This window comes from Cervus elaphus, chromosome 30, assembly GCF_910594005.1.
Source record: "Cervus elaphus chromosome 30, mCerEla1.1, whole genome shotgun sequence".
Taxonomy (NCBI): Eukaryota; Metazoa; Chordata; class Mammalia; order Artiodactyla; family Cervidae; genus Cervus; species Cervus elaphus.
Window position 1 is genome coordinate 68,133,844 of NC_057844.1, and position 19,608 is coordinate 68,153,451.

Genomic DNA, 19,608 nt, shown 5'->3' on the forward strand with positions numbered 1-19,608 from the left:
TACAGGAGTTTGGACTCCCTGAAGTCATTCCCTTGACACGCACCTCAGCTATCTGGGGCCAGTGTCCTGGGCTTTTTCTTCCTGAGTGTCCTCAGGACGTGTCATTGTTGGGGGTCTGCAGAGGCTGACGTTTATTCAGTCTACAGACACTAGTGGTGTCCCTCCATGCACCATTTTATTGTTTAGTACTATTCATTGTTTAGCACTGCAGACACAACAGAAAACACAGCAAACAAAGTCCTTGCCTTCATGCAGCTTAGGTTTTAGTGGGAACAGGAGGAAATGAGGGGGTTCAATTGACTGAATGTCTCCCCCATATTCATATGTTAAAATTCTAACCTCATATGTGATGGTGGTAGGAGATGGGGCCTTTGGGAGGTGATTAGTTTCTTTATAAGGGCTTCCCTGGTGGCTCAGACGATAAAGCATCTGCCTGCAATGCAGGAATTTGATCCCTGGGTTGGGAAGATCCCCTGGAGAAGAAAATGGCAACCCACTCCAGTATTCTTGCCTGAAAAATCCCATGGATGGAGGAGCCTGGTAGGCTACAGTCCATGGGGTCACAAAGAGTCAGACACAACTGAGCGACTTCACTTTCTTTCACTTTTAATTTCTTGGTGGGAGGGGGGATCAGGATGGGGAATACATGTAAATCCATGGCTGATTCATGTCAATGTATGACAAAACCCACTACAATATTGTAAAGTAATTAGCCTCCAACTAATAAAAATAAATGAAAAAAAAAAAAGGGATACCGAAAGCTCTCTCCCTCTCTTTTTCTATCACATGGGGACACAGTGGGGGATTGGCCCTCTGCCACCCAGAAAAGGGTCCTCACCAGAACACGACCATGCTGGCACCCTGATCTCAGACTTCCAGCTGTTAGAACTGTGAGAAATACATTCCTGTTTTTAAAAAGCCCCCAGTCTGTGGTACTTTATCATAGCATCCCGAACTGATGGGGAATTGGGGAACAGCTCTCAGATCCCATGTATGTTATAACTATCCTTTCTGGATGAATGTTCGTCAGCCTTGTTCTGCCCATAGTCCGAGTCCCTGGTCGGGAAAGAAGACTCTTCGAAACAATGCAACTTGCAATAGGGGAATTTATTACTGACTTGAGCCAGGCCTCCCACCCTCACCAAGTGTGTGAGGACGAAAGGCCCTGAGCCCCAGTTCTCTCGGGTATTTATTAGGTCAAAAAAAGCAGCAGGTAGTTGGCACAAGCGGATTGGTTACACAGTAGGTAGTTGGCACAAGCGGATTGGTTACACAGTTGCAAGGTAATTTTTGTTGGCCCAACGTGGGGCTTTCAGCTTTCCCCTGATAGGTTCCATTTTTTCTTGCTAGGCATATGTTGATTGGCTGGCTCCAGGAAGCCTGATAATTATGTTACCCCAGGAAACCAGGCCTACTCCTAATCTAGGCTGCCTGTCATGGCATTAGCTGTGACAGCCTCACATTTCCCCCCTGTCTTTGTACTTTTGTAGAGGAATCTTTCTCTTCAACCTGTGAAATTGACTGATATTGTTGTCTCAATACCATAATTTGGATGGTATTTAGGCGCTCCCTAATAAATGAGACCAGACGGTTTAAAATGCATGGACCAAAGGTCAGTAACAATATTAATATTATGAGTGGACCCAGGAGGGTGGAAATCAAAGTGGTCAACCAGGGGGAGCACTGAAACCAAGATTTAAACCAGCCTTGTTGGGCTTTTCATTCTCTCTTTCACTGGGCTAGTCCCTCTCTTACTTTCTGGAGAGATTTTTGTACCACCCCTGAATGGTCGATATAGAAACAGCATTCTTTTCTCAGTGCTGCACATAATCTTCCTTGTTGCAGAAACAATAAATCTAAACCTCTCCTATTCTGTAACACTACTTCAGCCAAGGAGCTCAAGGATTCTTTGAGGTGCGAAATGGACTGTTCCCGTGGTTTTGCAACCCCAAGTGGTGCAATAAAAAGAGTCAACTCTCTCACATTTTTCAGTTTGGTTCCGATCTCTTCTTCCCCACAGGCAGACATAGACAGGCACCTGTTTGTAGTACTGTGGGCCTTTCCGCTCACAGTTACGGGTGAACAGACTGAAACAGCCGTGGGCAAAGAACTTGGTCAATTGGTGGGGACCAAACCCATTACCATCAGCCACCAGCACACACAAATCAAAGGTCAGCACTGGCCACCATGTCCCTTTGGGGGCCACGTTGGAGCTCGAATTAAGCACTTCTCCAGTCTCAGGATTGTAGATCACCCAAGTCAGGTTAGCTGGCTGATGGGGGTTGTGGCTGGTTGCTCCTGGGCTGATGAAAACTGTTATCAGCAGGAGAGTTAAGAGGGCTCCCGTCGTACGAGTTTCAGTTTCAAAGGATTTGACGGGTGAGGTCTTGCCTCCCATTCTGCTTGTACCTTCTCTTGTTCTTCTGGGGTGGCTTGCCGCACGTGATTGCAGTGAACCTAGGGCCCGATCCCATCGACCTTAACAGCAGTAGGAGTGGTAAGGAGAGCAGCATAAGGGCCTTTCCATCTAGGTTCTAATGTTTTAGATTGGTGTTGTTTTACCCAAACCCAATCACCCGGGCCAATATTATGTGAGGAGATGGTCCCCTTGCTTGGACCCTCGTGTATCTCTTGAATTAATTTTTAAACATGGCTATGTACCTTACTTAATGCCATCAGTGTTTGCTGAAATTGTCCCAAGGTAGGGGGTGGTAGGTATTTTCCCTCGAATATAGGACACACAGGAGGGGGTCTTTTATACAGAATGTCAAAAGGGGTAAGATTCAGCTTATAAGGGGTGTTATGCGCTCAAAAGAGCGTGAAGGGAAGGAGGGTCACCCAGTCCCCGCCAGTCTCTATTGCCAACTTTGTCAGAGTTTCTTTTAGGGTCCAATTCATTTTCTCAACCTGTCCTGAGCTCTGGGGATTGTATTTACAATGTAACTTCCATTTTGTCCCCAGAGCTTGGGCCAGCCCTTGTACAATCTAGCTCACAAAGGCAGGTCCGTTATCAGAGCCCATAGTCACTGGCAGCCCATACCTAGGCACTATCTCTTGTAAGATCTTTTTAGCAACCACTGTTGCTGTCTCTCCCTTAGTGGGGAAGGCTTCTACCCACCCCGAGAAGGTATCTACCAGAACCAACAGATAGCGATATCCGTACTTGCCTGGTCTTACCCCAGTGAAATCTATCTCCCAGTGTTGCCCTGGCTCTTTCCCTCAGTACCTCATTCCAGTGTGTTGCCTTTTCCCTGTCCTCATCAGCTGGCACACTTTGCAAGCCTGGATTATCTCTCGTACAGTTGCATTTTGTCGAGGGAACCTCAGGCAGGCTGTCTGGGGAAGAGTCAAGGTCTTTTTTTTTCTCCCAAGTGTGTATTTGTGTGCAGGTGTTCACATAAGTAACGACCCAGGATGGCAGGCAATATCAGGTTGTTGTTTTGATCTCGGTACCACCCATCTTTGTCATCCTTCTGGAGGGTGGTATCCTCGTTGATCCAAACGAAGTCAGGGAGGGAATAGTCAGGGACTGGTGGCAGAGTCCCCATACCAGGAGGTGGAAGTCCCACGGCTAATATGGGGCTGGCATAGTCCTGGCTGGCTGTTTTTAGTAGGGCCCATCTGAGTGTCTGGAAAGCCTGTTTCATTGGCTCAGTCCAAGTCCAGTTTGGGGTCTCTTTACTTTTCTCATATAAGGGCCGGACCTTCTCAGCAAACCCCATGATCCACAGTCTACAATATCCAACAGTCCCCAAAAACTCTCTCACCTGGCGGGGGGTCTTGGGCTCTGGTATCTGCAATATTGTTTCCTTCATGGCCTGAGTTAGCCACCTTTGTCCCTGCGTGATCTTATACCCCAAATAGGTGACCACTTGCCGGGATATTTGCGCCTTCTTTGTGCTAGCACGATATCTCAAGGTGCCTAGAGTCTGTAAGAGGTCACCGGTGGCACGGCTGCATGCCTCCTCTGTGGTTCCAGCCAACATAAGTTCATCCACATATTGCAGCAGGATGACCTCTGGGTGGCGAGTCCGATATTCATAGAGGTCCTCACTCAAAGCCTCTTTAAACAAGGTAGGGGAGTTTTTGAACCCTTGTGGGAGGCGGGTCCAAGTTAGTTGTACTACCGGTTGGCCTTCCCCCTCAGTCCACTCAAAGGCAAATATCTCCTGGCTCTGAGCTGCCAGGGGTAGGCTGAAAAAAAGCATCTTTCAAGTCCAACACAGTGTACCAAGTGTACTCAGGCAGCAGACTGCTCAGGAGGGTATACGGGTTGGGGACAGTAGGGTGTATGTCACTCACCTGCTTGTTGACTTTTCGTAGGTCCTGGACAGGTCTGTCTTCACCGGTAGTTAGGGGGTGTTCCAAGGGGATTGGCACCGCTTGAGAATTCCGGCATCCATGAGCCATCGAATGTGGGGAGTGATCCCCCGCCGAGCCTCCTGGCTCATAGGATATTGCCTCACCCTCACAGGAGCCGCCTCGGCTTTTAGTTTGATGATGACCAGATGTCTCTGTTTAGCCAGTCCCATTCCTGCTGTTTCTGCCCATGCCAATGGGTATTTGTGGACCCACGGTTGTATATCTGGTGCTATAACCTCTGAGGGCTTAGGCACAAAAAGGTCTGTATTCATCTCTTAAAGCTAGAGACAAGACATGTATCGGCTGTCCAAGTCCATCCGTGACTGACATTCCCCCAGGGTCAAAATGGATCTGAGCATTAACTTTAGTCAACAAGTCCCATCCAAGTAGAGGGGCTGGGCATTCTGGCATCACCAAAAACGAATAGGACACCTGGTGGGTCCCCAGATTTACTTTCTGTTCCATGGTCCAACAATATCTTTTTGTCCCCATGGCTCTCTGCACCAAGCTGGTTTTCTTAGACATTGGTCCAAGTTTTTGATTTAAAACAGAGTGTTGGGCGCCAGTGTCCACCATGAAGCCAACAGGTTTCCCCTCCACATGTATGGTTACCCAGGACTCGGGGAGCGGTGCCGAGTCTTGACTCCCCTAGTCACTGTCTTTCCCCACATATAGAACTCGAGTTCCAGGGGAAATTCTCTCTCTCTGGGTTGTTCCTCTCTTCGGGCCCCTCTTAGGGCACTCATTTTTCCAGTGCCCCCGTTCTTTGCAGTAAGTGCACTGATCTTTCTTTAGGGCCTGCCGTTTTGGTCTCTCTTTTTCTCCCAACGAAGTTGTTCCTCCCTTTCTTCTGGGGTCTCCCTATTATTAAATACCTGTTCAGTTGCTTTCAGTAAGTCTTGTATTGTCTGTTCTCCTAACCCCTCTATCTTTTGTAATTTCCTCCTAATATCTGGGTCTGCCTGATTCACAAATGCTAGTAGAACTGCAGCGCGTGATTCCTCAGCCTGGGGGTTCATAGGTATATATTGCCTAAAGGCTTCTATTAGCCTCTCTAGGAAGGCTGATGGGCTCTCAGTGGGCTCTGGCCTTACTAAATTTACCTTTGCCAAATTTGTCGGCTTCCTAGCTGCGGCCCACAGGCCAGCCATTAGAGTCTGGTGGTACACTCGGAGACGCTCCCTACCTTCCACTCGCTCAAAATCCCAGTTAGTCCGCAACAGAGGAAACCCCTCGTCCATGAGATGAGGCTGGGCGGTTGGTCTCCCATCGACCCCCGGGACCCGTTTCTGCGCCTCTGCCAGGATTCACTCCCGTTCTTCCGTGGTGAAGAGCACCTGCAACAGCTGCTGACAGTCATCTCAGGTGGGGTTATGAGTGAACAAAATGGAATCTAAGAGGTTAATGAGGCCTTGGGGTTTCTCTGAAAAAGGAGGATTTTGGGTTTTCTAATTATACAGATCACTCGTGGAAAAGGGCCAGTACTGATAGGTTCGCTCTCCGTCCGGGTTAGCTGGTTCCACTTGGACGGGGAGTGCCTGTACAGTAGATGAGGGTAACTCTGGGTCCCCATGATCCTGCTCACCCCTATTTCCTCTATTCCTTCTCCGGGGTTGGGGTTCCCTTATCCCTTCTGATTCATTGGGGGGGGGGGCGCTCCTCACCCCGGGGGACCCTGCAACAGAGGAGGAGCATATGGCGGGGTCCTAATTTCCGTCTCCAAGTCAATCGGGTTCTGGTACGAGGATTCCTGCAAGACCGGTTTTGGGCCCTTATTCTTCTTGGCTTCTTCTGGGGCAGTGGAGGTTTCCATAACCAGGGCTTGTACATTAGGAGAATCAGGGAGTTTGTGAACAAAAGGTTTTAACCATTTGGGCGGATCTTCTACTAGATCTTGCCAGACCATAACATATGGGACTTGGCTCGGGTGGCCCCAGGGATCAGGAGCCATAACTTTCTCTTTCACCGCCTGAATAATAGAAGGTTGAAAAGTTCCCTCTGGAGGCCATCCAACTTGGAAGGCGGGCCACTCTGCAGAGCAAAAGGTTATTAATTTACTATTTGTAACCAGTAGCGACAGATCATATGGTCTAGCCCTGACATCCGAGAAATGATCAGTTATGAGAGAGAGTGGGGTGGATTTTCCTTGCCCAATAATGAGAGTCAGAAGAAAGTCACCAAGAATTACCACCAATAAATCCTATCGGGAGTGGTGGCGGCCAGGAGGTTGGGCTTGTGGTATGCTTCGTGGAACTATTTGAGTGCCTTAGTCGTTGCATGGAAGTTTTCTTGTTGGGGTCGGGCACCCTAAGGGTTTCTAGCCCGATCCATGACCCCCTTATCCTTTCACGGGAGTCTTCCAGTGGCAGGCGCCCTATCGGCTCTTAAGTGCCTGTCCCGTGCCCACACAGACGGGTTCTTATTTGGCCAGATTCTCGGTTTAGAATATGAGAAAAAAGAAAAGAGTTTCACCCTCTCAGGCTCCCGTTACTGGGGCTGACTTGTTGGGAGGCCTTCAGAATCCGCCAGGGAGTAGCCCTAGCTGGGACTCGTCAGTTGCCCCGACAACTGTCTGCCTGTTCAGTGAAACTCCCAGAAACAGAAATGAGGCTCCAAGGCTTTATAGGAAGAAGTAGACAATGACACATCAGAGAACAATGAGACAGGAGACAATGCCGGCAGTTATACAGAAAAACACATAGATAGACACACATCGGCTGACAACACAGATCCTCTGGAACAAGGGTCACCTTACCAAATGGCGTCCACTGTTCCCCAGATTCGGACTTAGGAGAGGAGGTCTCCTTCCCTCAGAGCTGGCTGCCTTCCAGCGTGCTCACTGGCCTCAGCCTCATGCCAGCCGGAATGGCCAATCCGTTCCCTCATGGAAAGCTTTCCCTCACGCCAGACACCTTCATGCCTTTTAGCAGGGCCTCGGATTTACACTGGGCTTCCTGCGCTGGATACCTTCCTGCTTCACAGCAGGGCCTCGGATTTACACTGGGCTTTTTCAGACCTGCCTTAGCACCGGTGCTATTACCTGTCCTTTTTCCCCTTTGTTCCAAAGAGCATTCTTCCCTGGTCAAGGGATCCTGGACGAGCCCCAAAATGTTCTGCCCGTAGTCCGAGTCCCCGGTCGGGAAAGAAGACTCTTCGAAACAATGCAACTTGCAATAGGGGAATTTATTACTGACTCGAGCCAGGGCCTCCCGCCCTCACCAAGTGTGTGAGGACGAAAGGCCCCAAGCCCCAGTTCTCTCAGGTATTTATTAGGTCAAAAAAAGCAGCAGATAGTTGGCACAAGCGGATTGGTTACACAATAGGTAGTTGGCGCAAGTGGATTGGTTACACAGTTGCAAGGTAATTTTTGTTGGCCCAACGTGGGGCTTTCAGCTTTCCCCTGATAGGTTCCATTTTTTCTTGCTAGGCATATGTTGATTGGCTGGCTCCAGGAGGCCTGATAATTATGTTACCCCAGGAAACCAGGCCTACTCCTAATCTAGGCTGCCTGTCATGGCATTAGCCGTGACAGCCTCACAGCCTCATCTCGCTAAACTTTTTTAGTAACATTCTATTATGGCATTTCTGCTGCTTTCCTTCTTTCTTTTCTTAAAAAAATATTTATTTTCAGCTGCACTGGGTCTTCTCTGCTGCTTACGAGTTTTCTCTAGTTGCCGCGAGTGGCGGCTACTCTAGTTGTGGGGCATGGGCTGCTCATTGCTGTGGCTTCTCTTGTTTTGGAGCACAGCTCTAGGCTTGAGGGCTTCAGTATTTGCAGCACGGGGGATCAGTAGCTGTAGGGCAGGCTTAGTTGCTGTGGGGCATGTGGGATCTTCCCAGACCAGGGATTGAACCAGTGTCCCCTGCATTGGCAGGCGGATTCTTAACCACTAGACCATCAGGGAAGTCCTCTCTTGCTTTCAGTACCTTCTTTCATTGAATTTTGAAGAATAGAGTTTAACCAACAAGGAACTAAGGTTGAGGCATTGATGGATTACATGATCATTTTTTCAGTATGTTTCAAATTTGTAAGAATATTTGGTCCTGCTTGTCAATTAGTTTTTGCTAAAGGTCATTCCTTTAAAAGTCTGCAGAGGTTCATGGGACTGTGCAATGAAGAAAATATGCCTGATACACCGTACCAAGGATTATTTTCTATAGCCTGTAGTGGAAAAATAGATTTAAAAAATTCTCTTCCTGAAGCCTACTGGCCAGGGGCCCTAGGATTCAATCCAACCAAAACACCCACATTTTATTCAGTGGTTCAGTGTGGTTTTGTTAGCCTTTTCCCTCACAGAATGTTTAACATCTCCTTAAAGGTCCAAACAAGTTGTTTGTTGTTATTTCTTTGTGAAGTTTTTGATTGAATTAAAACAGTTTATTGAATATAAACTGAATTTAAACTATCCAATGGGAATTTTATTTATAAAAAATAAAGCAAATCCTAAACTCCTGGGGAGAGAACCAATGGCTCATATTTCTCTATTGCACAGCACTTACCTCGTTCAGTACCTGGTACAAATAAGAGCTCTGTAAGTTCATTTGTTGGATGAATGAAATTATTTATTAATGAATAAATTGTTTACTCATGAATGAACTTATTTATTCACCCATTACTTTTCTTCCTTTCCTTGCAGTTTATCTCTATGTTCTTTATTCTTTGGACTCAGTGATACTTTTCATATTATTTTCAATAAGAGAGCTGAATAAATGCATATTGACCTGACTTGAAAAGAAAGATGGAAACAGAAAATCTTTTAGCAAATTGGACCCCGAATCTCCCAGTGAGTTGCCAATTAACCCAGTGAAATGTTCTGTGTGTTTTTGAATGAGGGAATTCTAGCCCGGACAGGTCACATTCCCTCACTAACCTCAGGTCTGGTTGAAGGAAGATTCCTCTAATCCAACATCCTGTGATTTAAATTTAATTATAAGACAATGTGTTATACAGGTTAAGTTGGACTTCAAGATGACTTAGCAGAAAGTCTCTGCTTTGATAATCAGATGCCATCTAGAGCAATAACAATGCCTGCACCAGGCCTATCAGAGACAGAGCCAAGTAAGCTGGGATGACTTATTTAATGTGATGTCAGGAGCAATATCATTCTGTGTCATTTGGGGATGAACTTTAATTTCACACTTTTAAAATATAAAACATTTGCTATTTGCACATCAAGTTGGCAGCCTAGCTATCTTTACTCTCTTTCCTTATTTCTTGAAATGCAAATTCTTTTTAGGTTCTGACAACTCTTCTTTCTGATCTTTTACATCTGTCTGTTGTCTCCACACAGATCCCAACTCTTTCCAACCTCTGCTCTTCTACCCTGTCCCACTTTGCTCTAAGGAACTTCAAGAAGCAAAGGCAAAGCATCAGCTCAAGAGCATTTGACTATCCATCCATCCATCCATCCATCCACCCATTCATCTACCTGTCCATCCATTCATCCACCCATCCCTACCCATCCATCCACCAATCCCCTCCCATCCATCCATCCACCCATCCACCCACCCACCCACCCATTCCCATCCATCTATCTATCCATCCACCCAGCCATTCCCATTCATCTATCCATCCATCCATCCATCCATCCATTCATCGCCTTCCATCCATCCATCCACCCATCCACTCACCCCTTCCAATCCATCTATCTATCCATCCATCCATGTGTCCATCCATCCATCCATGCACCCATCCACCTGTCCATCCATCCATCCATCCACTCAACAATTGTCTATTAACATCTTCTATGTGTAAGGCATTTTGCTTGTTTTATGAGGATAGATCAAAGAAAATCAAGTTATGGTTTCTATTCAAGAGAGATTTAAACTTAAAGGGAAGATTGAAGCAGAAGGGGGAACAGGAGAAAGATAGAGATGATACACATAAATATAAGACACATAGAGACCATGCTGCTGCTGCTGCTAAGTCTCTCCAGTTGTGTCCAACTCTGCAACCCCATGGACAGAGGCCACCAGGCTCCCCTGTCCACGGGATTCCCCAGGCAAGAATACTGGAGTGGGTTGCCATTTCCTTCTCCACATAGAGACCCTATTACATCATAAATACATCCTAAGCCAAACTCATCATGTTCTCCCACAAACCACCTCCTTTTCCAGCCTTTCTCATGTGGTCATCATCCCACAGCTGCTCCCCTGTCTTCAGGTAGCCTTTCACTGTACCCATCTCCTGTCCACCTCTATCATTGTCAGTTATGCTTTTGCCCACTACTTGAGGAGGACTGTCCCTTAAACCTGGTGTCTGATGGCAGATCTGGTTCCTAGTCACCTCCTCATCCCTGAAGATGACTCTAGTTTCCAGAGGGAAGGACACTTCTCAAGGCCTTAATTGATGCTAAAAACCACTCTTTAAAAAACAAAAAAACCTTTATTTTGTATTGGAGTATAGCCGATTAACAAATGTTTTGATAGTTGCAGGTGAACAGTGAAGGAACTCAGTCATACACGTATCCATTCTTCCCCAAACTCCCCTCCGATCCAGGCTGCCACAAAACACTGAGCAGAATTCCATGTGCTATACGGTAGATCCTTGTCGATTATCCATTTTTCAAAATATTTATTTTTATTTATTTATTTGGCTGCACTGGGTCTTCATTGTGGCTTGTGGGATATTATTAGTAGTTGTGGCATGCAAACTCTTAGTTAAGGCATGTGGGATCCAGTTCCCTGACCAGGGATGGAACCCAAGCCCTCTGCATTGGGAGTGTGGAGTCTTAGCCATTGGACCACCAGGGATGTCCCTCAGTTACCCATTTTAAATATAGTAGTGTGTGCATGTCCATCCCAAACTCCCTAATTGGGTTGATATTCATGACTATACAGTTACAAATTTTTGTGTGTGATAAGAACTTTTAAGATCTACTCTCGGCAACTTTCAAGTATACAGTATAGTGTGGTTAACTATACTCCCCGTGCTGTACATTACATGCCCAGGACTCATTTATCTTACTAACAGCAAGTTTGTACCTTTTGTTCACCTTCCTCAATTTCAGCCATCCCCAGCCTTCTGCCTCTGGGAACCACCAGTCTGTTTTCTGTATCTATGATTTTGGTTTTGGTTGGTTTTAATTTAATTTTATTTTTAGTTTTTATTATTATTTTCAGATTTTATTTATGGTGACGCTGGGTCTTCTTTGCTACTGGAGGGCCTTCTCCAGTTGCCACCAGCAGCGGCTGCTCTCTAGTTACAGTGTTGGGGCTTCTCATTGCAGTGGTTTCTCTTGTTGAAGAGAACGGGCTCTAGGCGCTTGGATTTCCGGAGTTGTGGCGCAAGGGCTTAGTTACTCCATGGCCTGTGGAATCTTCCCAGATCAGAGATGGAACCCATGTCTCCTGTATTGGCAGGTGGACTCTCTACCACTGAGGCACCAGGGAAGCGCTGTTTGTTTGTTTCTGATAAAATGTTTTAATCTGTGAATGAGAAGGTCAGCACCATGACCACACAGTGGAGCCTGACTGCACCGACTATGGTGCTTAGCACCCAGGGCTCCTGGGGCACTGAGATTCCTCAAGGCACTCCTGAGACCTTTGTGTATTTTAAACAGCACCCTAGAGATTCTCAGCACATTTGTTCACTTATTCATCCAACAGTCATTGGAGAGCTTTCCGTGTGTGTGTGTGTGTGTGTGTGTGTGTGTGCACGCGTGCGTGCAGCTCTGTGTTCACACCGTGGGCAGTGTGGTGGGGACTGGAGTGTGATGAGAGGCAGGACAGGAAAGAGCTGGAGACCAACCGCTCTCCCCGTGTGCAGGAAAGGCAGAAAAGGAGCCTAAACATCCCAAGAACAATCCCAAACGGGCCTGCGCAGACAGAGGAGGCTCTCCTGCAGACTCTGCACGTGGGGCCTCGCACCAGCAGAGGGCAGCACCTGGGAGTTTCCTAGTGATGAGGACCCTCATGCTAACTCTGTCCCCAGGGGACCCACAGGCACATTCAAATATGGAAAGTACTGGTCCCAACTAGAGACAAACTCATGAGAGAAGTGTGACTAGCCAAGAAGGCTTCTTGGAGGAGGCCTCCAGTAATGAAAGCTGCTGCCATTCAGGAAGAAATGAGATCTTCTGCCCCCATCAGTGATTCTCACTTGACTGCAGGGTGGAATCACCTGTGGGGTTTTAAAAAGTGTTGACTCCTGCCTCCCCCTCCCTGAGACACGGATTTAACTGCCATGAGGCTTCAGCACTGGGATTTCACAGAGCTTCCCTGATGATTTTACAAACCACTGCTTTTGCCATGTTTAAGATATAAAGGACTGTTCCTGGACGAAGAAACAGAGTAAACAGATCAGGTGATTCAGCAGGACCCAAAGTGTGTGTTTCTGTGTGTGGAGAGTGGGGTGAATGAGGAAGGTGAGGCGAAGGCCCTCCACCCCTCTTGTCCCCTGTGTGACCTTCCTGGTTGCTCATTCCATGGCCTGGCCACTCTCCTCACCTGGATGCCTGGATTCTCCTGCCCCGCTGGTGGTGATTTTCAGTATGGCACAGCTGTCCCTGGAGGTTTCATTCAAGCTCAACCTTCAGTTCAGTTCAGTTCAGTCGCTCAGTCGAGTCCAACTCTTTGCGACCCCATGAATCGCAGCACGCCAGGCCTCCCTGTCCATCACAAACTCCTGGAGTTTACTCAAACTCATGCCCATCGAGTCGCTGATGCCATCCAGCCATTTCATCCTCTGTTTTCCCCTTCTCCTCCTGCCCCCAATCCCTCCCAGCATCAGGGTCTTTTCCAGTGAGTCTACTCTTCACATGAGGTGGCCAAAGGATTGGAGTTTCAGCTTCAGCATCAGTCCTTCCAATGAACACCCAGGACTGATGTTCTTTAGGATGGACTGGTTGGATCTCCTTGCAGTCCAAGGGACTCTCAAGAGTCTTCTCCAACACCATAGTTCAAAAGTATCAATTTTTCGGCACTCAGCTTTCTTCACAGTCCAACTCTCACATCCATACATGACCACTGGAAAAACCATAGCCTTGACCAGACAGACCTTTCTTGGCAAAGTAATGTCTCTGCTTTTTAATATGCTATCTAGGTTGGTCATAACTTTCCTTCCAAGGAGTAAGCTTTCTTTTAATTTCATGGCTGCAGTCACCATCTGCAGTGATTCTGGAGCCCAAAAAATAAAGACAGTCACTGTTTCCACTGTTTCCCCATCTATTTACCTTGAAGTGATGGGACCAGATGCCATGATCTTAGTTTTCTGAATGTTGAGCTTTAAGCCAACTTTTTCACTCTCCTCTTTCACTTTCATCAAGAGGCTTTTTAGTTCTTCTTCACTTTCTGCCATAAGGGTGGTGTCATCTGCATATCTGAGGTTATTGATATTTCTCCTGGCAATCTTGATTCCAGCTTCTGCTTCCTCCAGCCCAGCATTTCTCATGATGTACTCCGCATGTAAGTTAAATAAGCAGGGTGACAATATACAGCCTTGATGTACTCCTTTTCCTATTTGGAACCATTCTGTTCTTCCATGTCCAGTTCTAACTGTTGCTTCCTGACCTGCATACAGGTTTCTCAAGAGGCAGGTCAGGTGGTCTGGTATTCCCATCTCTTTCAGAATTTTCCACAGTTTACTGTGAGCCACACAGTCAAAGGCTTTGGCTTAGTCAGTAAAGCAGAAATAGATGTTTTTCTGGAACTCTCTTGCTTTTTTGATGATCCAGCGGATATTGGCAATTTGATCTCTGGTTCCTCTGCCTTTGCTAAAGCCTGGCTTGGAAAATTTTGAACATTACTTTACTAACATGTGAGATGAGTGCAATTGTGCAGTAGTTTGAGCATTCTTTGGGATTGCCTTTCTTAGGGATTGGAATGAAAACTTACCTTTTCCAGTCCTCTGGCCACTGCTGAGTTTTCCATATTTGCTGGCATATTGAGTGCAGCACTTTCACAGCATCATCTTTCAGGATTTGAAATAGCTCAACTGGAATTCCATCACATCCACTAGCTTTGTAGTGATGCTTTCTAAGCCCCACTTGACTTCACATTCCAGGGTGCCTGGCTCTAGGTGAGTGATCACACCATTGTGATTATCTGTGTCGTGAAGGTCTTTTTTGTACAGTTCTTCTGTGTATTCTTGCCACCTCTTCTTAATATCTTCTGCTTCTGTTAGGTCCATACTGTTTCTGTCCTTTATTGAGCCCATTTTTGCATGAAATGTTCCCTTGGCATCTCTAATTTTCTTGAAGAGATCTCTAGTCTTTCCCATTCTGTTGTTTTCCTCTATTTCTTTGCATTGATCACTGAGGAAGGCTTTCTTATCTCTCCTGGCTAATCTTTGGAACTCTGCATTCAAATGGGAATATCTTTCCTTTTCTCCTTTGCTTTTTGCTTCTCTTCGTTTCACAGCTATTTGTAAGGCCTACCCAGACAACTATTTTGCCTTTTTGCATTTCTTTTCCATGGGAATGGTCTTGATCCCTGTCTCCTGTACAATGTCATGAACCTCCATCCATAGTTCATCAGGCTCTCTATCAGATCTAGTCCTTGAAATCTATTTATCACTTCCACTGTATAGTCATAAGGGATTTGATTTAGGTCATACCTGAATGATCTAGTGGTTATCCCTACTTTCTTCAGTTTAAGTCTGAATTTGGCAGTAAGGAGTTCATGATCTGAGCCACAGTCAACTCCCGGTCTTGTTTTTGCTGACTGTATAGAGCTTCTCCATCTTTGGCTGCAAAGAATATAATCAATCTGATTTCGGTGTTGACCATCTGGTGATGTCCATGTGTAGAGTCTTCTCTTGTGCTGTTGGAAAAGGGTGTTTGCTATGACCAGTGTGTTCTCTTGGCAAAACTCTATTAGTGTTTGTCCTTCTTTATTCCATACTCCAAGGACAAATTTGCCTGTTATTCCAGGTGTTTCTTGACTTCCTACTTTTGCATTCCAGTCCCCTATAATGAAAAGGACATCTTTTTTGGGTGTTAGTTCTAAAAGGCCCTGTAGGTCTTCATAAAACCATTCAAATTCAGCTTCTTCAGTGTTACTGGTTGGGGCATAGGCTTGGATTACCATGATACTGAATGGTTTTCCTTGGAAACGAACAGAGATCATTTTGTCTGTCATTTTTGAGATTGCATCCAAGTACTCTTTTGTTGACTATGATGGCTACTCCATTTCTTCTAAGGGATTCCTGCCCACAGTAGTAGATATAATGGTCATCTGAGTTAAATTCACCCATTCCAGTCCATTTTAGTTGCTCTCTCCTCTTTGACTACTTCCAATTTGCCTTGATTCATGGACCTAACATTCCAGGTTCCTATGCACTATTGCTCTTTGCAGCATCGTACTTTGCTTCTATGACCAGTCCCATCCACAACTGGGTATTGTATTTGCTTTGGCTCCATCCCTTCATTCTTTCTGGAGTTATTTCTCCATTGATCTCCAATAGCATATTGGGCACCTACCCACCTGGGGAGTTCCTCTTTCAGTATCCTATCATTTTGCCTTCTCATACTGTTCATGGGGTTCTCAAGGCAAGAATACTGAAGTGGTTTGCCATTCCCTTCTCCACTGGACCACATTCTGTCAGACCTTTCCACCATGACCCAACCGTCTTGGATGGCCCCACATGGCATGGCTTAGCTTCATTGAGTTAGACAAGACTATGGTCCCGTGATCAGATTTGCTAGTTTTCTGTGATTATGGTTTTAGTGTGTCTGCCCTCTGATGCCCTCTCGCAAAACCTACCATCTTACTTGGGTTTCTCTTACCTTGGATGTGGGTCATCTCTTCACGGCTGCTCCAGCAAAGCGCAGCTGCTGCTCCTTACCTTGGACGAGGGGTATCTTCTCAGGGCCGCCCCTCCTGACCTTGAATGTGGAGTAGCTCCTCTCGGCCCTCCTGCGCCAGTGCAGCAGCCGCTCCTTGGAGGTGGGGAAGCTCCTCTCGGCTTCTGCCCCTTACCTGAGACTTGGGGAAGCTCCTCTCAGCCGCCACTCCTGTGCTGTCGCAGCCTGGTGCTCTCAGTCACTACCCCTGACCTTGGGCGAGGGGTAACTCCTCACCTCCACACATCTGCGCCGTCCGTCACAGCCGGTGCGCTTCTGTGCCGTCTGTGGCAGCCTCAGTTAATCACAAACCTATGAACAGGATTCCCAAGGTGTGGCTTGCTGGGAGGGAAATCCTGGGAGCTATACACGATGAGCAGCTTAGCAGTAATTTCAGGAGTTGCTCCTGCTCAGGGAGCTCTAGGTCACTGACCAAGCATGGGTCTGGCACATGCCTGTGACTTCCCGTGCCTGGGGTTTGAGGAAATTTGTCTTATCAGCCAGTGACAAGTGCCTGTGACATCAAGCTTCATGAAGTGCAGAGGTGGAAAGTGACAAGCTTCATAGAAAACAGCAGCTGCCCTTTATTCTGTTCTGTATAATAAAGATATATTTTTACTTAATTACCATGTCTAACTGTAACACATGCCTAGAGGGTATGTGTTAGGACACACATTTCACAGACAAGGAAACAAGTCTACAGAGCTTAAGGACCTTGCTCAAGGTTATACAACTCCTAACTGACAGATGCAGCCTCTGAGCCCCAGTGGGACCACATGGTCTGTCCCAGCTCCTCCTGTGTCCTGGCAGGACTGGGCGGTCTTCCTGTCTAAAGACCTGCTCAGCAGCTTTAGCCTGACTCCCGGGTGGGCCTGTGTGGTTCCTCAAGGCGCCTGCAGCCCCTTTGCTCCTATTGCTCCTGACTTGGGTCCTTCCTTCTGCAGGGCAGCCCCCGAGAGCCCCACGGTCAGCAGGAGGACACCCTTGCCCCGTTCTGGTAGCTTCTCCCTGCAGCCAACTTCTGGGGTGGGGTCAGGCCAGGTTGTGAGGAGAATCAGAAGAGAAGCAGGAAGGTGTGAGCTCGTGGTCAGCACCTTCCTCTGACCTGGGACCTTCCTCTCTTCTCCCTGATGCTTCCCACCACTCAAATCAGCTCCTCTCCACGCACCGCCCCCCCCCCCCCCCCCAGTACGAGTGCTCCTGTAGCTCTGCTGTGGATCAGAGTCCCCAGGGGAGGGGTTAGACTGCAGATTCCTAGGCTCCAGTCCTGAAGATTCTGATCCAGGGGGTCACTCAAGTGGGACCTGGAAATTTGAATTTTTACCAAACAACCCACCAAATTCTGATGCAGGGAGTACTCTGAATACATTTTGAAAAGCATTTAACAGAACTTCCACTCACATCTGCGACCCCAGGTCAAGGGTATAAAAAAAGCCCACTTTTAAATATTTAAAAGTTGTAAATCAAGCTAACACACTGTCAAGTACACCTTCGTAACCACCTGGCAGGCTGGGATTCCTGGACCCTGAGGTTTGGAGCTAGAAGGCAGGACAGCAGAGGGAGGGGCTGCCCCAGACCCCAGCCCTCCCCCTGCTCTCCCCACCTCTGGCTCTGACCCTCTTTGTGCCCTCAGGAATCTGCTGCTCAAGCAAGAGCACCCCCAGCCTTCAAGTTCAAGCTCAGACCACCCTCTTCCCACCCATAAACAGCTGCATCTTGACCACCTGTCCAGCTGGGAGAGGGTCCCCAGGAGGGAGGCCTGCACTGGCGCTGGGAGCAGGGATGCTAGGGTCCAGGTGCTCAGAGCACGGCCTGAAGGGGGAGAGGCTCCAGGTGGCCACACCCCCTGGTCCTCTCTGGCTGCCTGCACCTGGGGGAGGGTGCAACCACAGAATGACCCGAGCAGGGCCTCTAAACCAGCGCTTCTCTAACTGCAGCATGAGCAGAACTCTCCTGGCATCTGGAGGTTCTGGGTCAGTAGGTCTCAGGTAGAGACAAGATTCCACGTTCCTAACAGCCTCCCAGGCAAGCCAATACTGCTGGCTCACAGGCCACACTTACAACAGCAGAGCCCTAGGGAAGGTGGGTGGAGTTCTACTGTAAAGGACCAGGAAGTCCATTTCCAGGCTATGCTGGCCTCATGGTCTCTGCTGGCCTCAAGCCCTCAGCTCTGCTGGCAAAACACAAGTGTGGCCACAGATAAACGTCAATGAATGGGCATGGCTGTACTCCAAAGTACTCCAATGTACTTATTTTTAGATACTGAATTTTGAATTTCATTTAATTATCCTATGACAAAAAAACATTCTTCTGTGCATTCTTTCAACTATTTAAAAATTTAAAAATTGGGGATTCCCTGGTGGTCTAGTGGTTAGGACTTGGCACTTTCACTGCAGGGGTCTGGGTTCAATCCCTGGCTGCAGAATATCTCGCAAGCTGGGTGGTGTGGTCAAAAAGATTAAAAAAAAAATGTAAAAACTGTTCTTAGCTGGCATGTCATACTAAAACAGATAGTGGGCCAGTCGAGGCCCCAAATTTCTAAAACATAAGGATGTTTTAACATAGCCGCAATACCAACATCACACATAAACACGATTAGTAGTAACATTTAATATTACCAAGTACCTTTTCAGTGTTAAAATTTCTAATTTTCATAGAAGATAATTCACCACAGTCTTAATATATAATCACTGTATCCCAATCTGTCCTTTTATCCCTCCCCTGTCCACAGAGTACTCCGTGGCTTGCACCCCCATAAACGTCATATTACATTTCACCAATAGATGGCACTATAATCTTTACCTTTGCTAACTCCCTTTGACAGTTATAGAAAATATCGTTTGTAGGCAATTTGCAATTATAGGTGAATATATGAACACAAAAATTGAAAATAAGCTGTTTACTCTGTGTAACATGTATAAAACTTAACTACATTCCAATTTAAAAGAAAAATTTTTGATGTCAAATTTCAATTTGTTAAAAAAGAAAAAAGGAACATGGGAAGCCCCTGTCTCTGTATTGAGGATTACTTTTCATAGGTCAACATTTTTAGTGTTAAATAATGGAGGCCCTTATGTTTTTTATATTCTTCTGCTTAAGAACAAAGCAAATAGGATCTATTTGTACAATTGATCTATGTGTTAAATACCCATTACAAATGTACTGTCTGAATTGTATTGTGTTTCTACCTCTGAATGAAACAGTTTCTTTTCCAAACTTGGTCTAAGTGTGTTCTGAAGAACAAGGAATCAGGATCTGAGATTACCATGAAATCTTTAAGGCCCCCCTCAGCTAACAGCAGACTGAAATCTGAGTATGAAATCAACCCACAATGTGATGGTATTCTGTGCAGCTTGCCATCTTTCTGCCAATGATCTTCCCTTCTTACCTTCACCCCTACCCTGCAATGAACATAAACTACTAAAAATATCTAACTACTGATTAATAATTAATATTTCATTTT

The 19,608-nt window shown here is 46.6% G+C and overlaps 1 pseudogene; it reads right to left on the bottom strand.

The window, feature by feature from the left end:
* Positions 1-18,085, bottom strand: part of LOC122686691 — a 56,334-nt pseudogene extending 38,249 nt beyond the window's left edge.
* Positions 18,086-19,608: the final 1,523 nt, after the last annotated feature.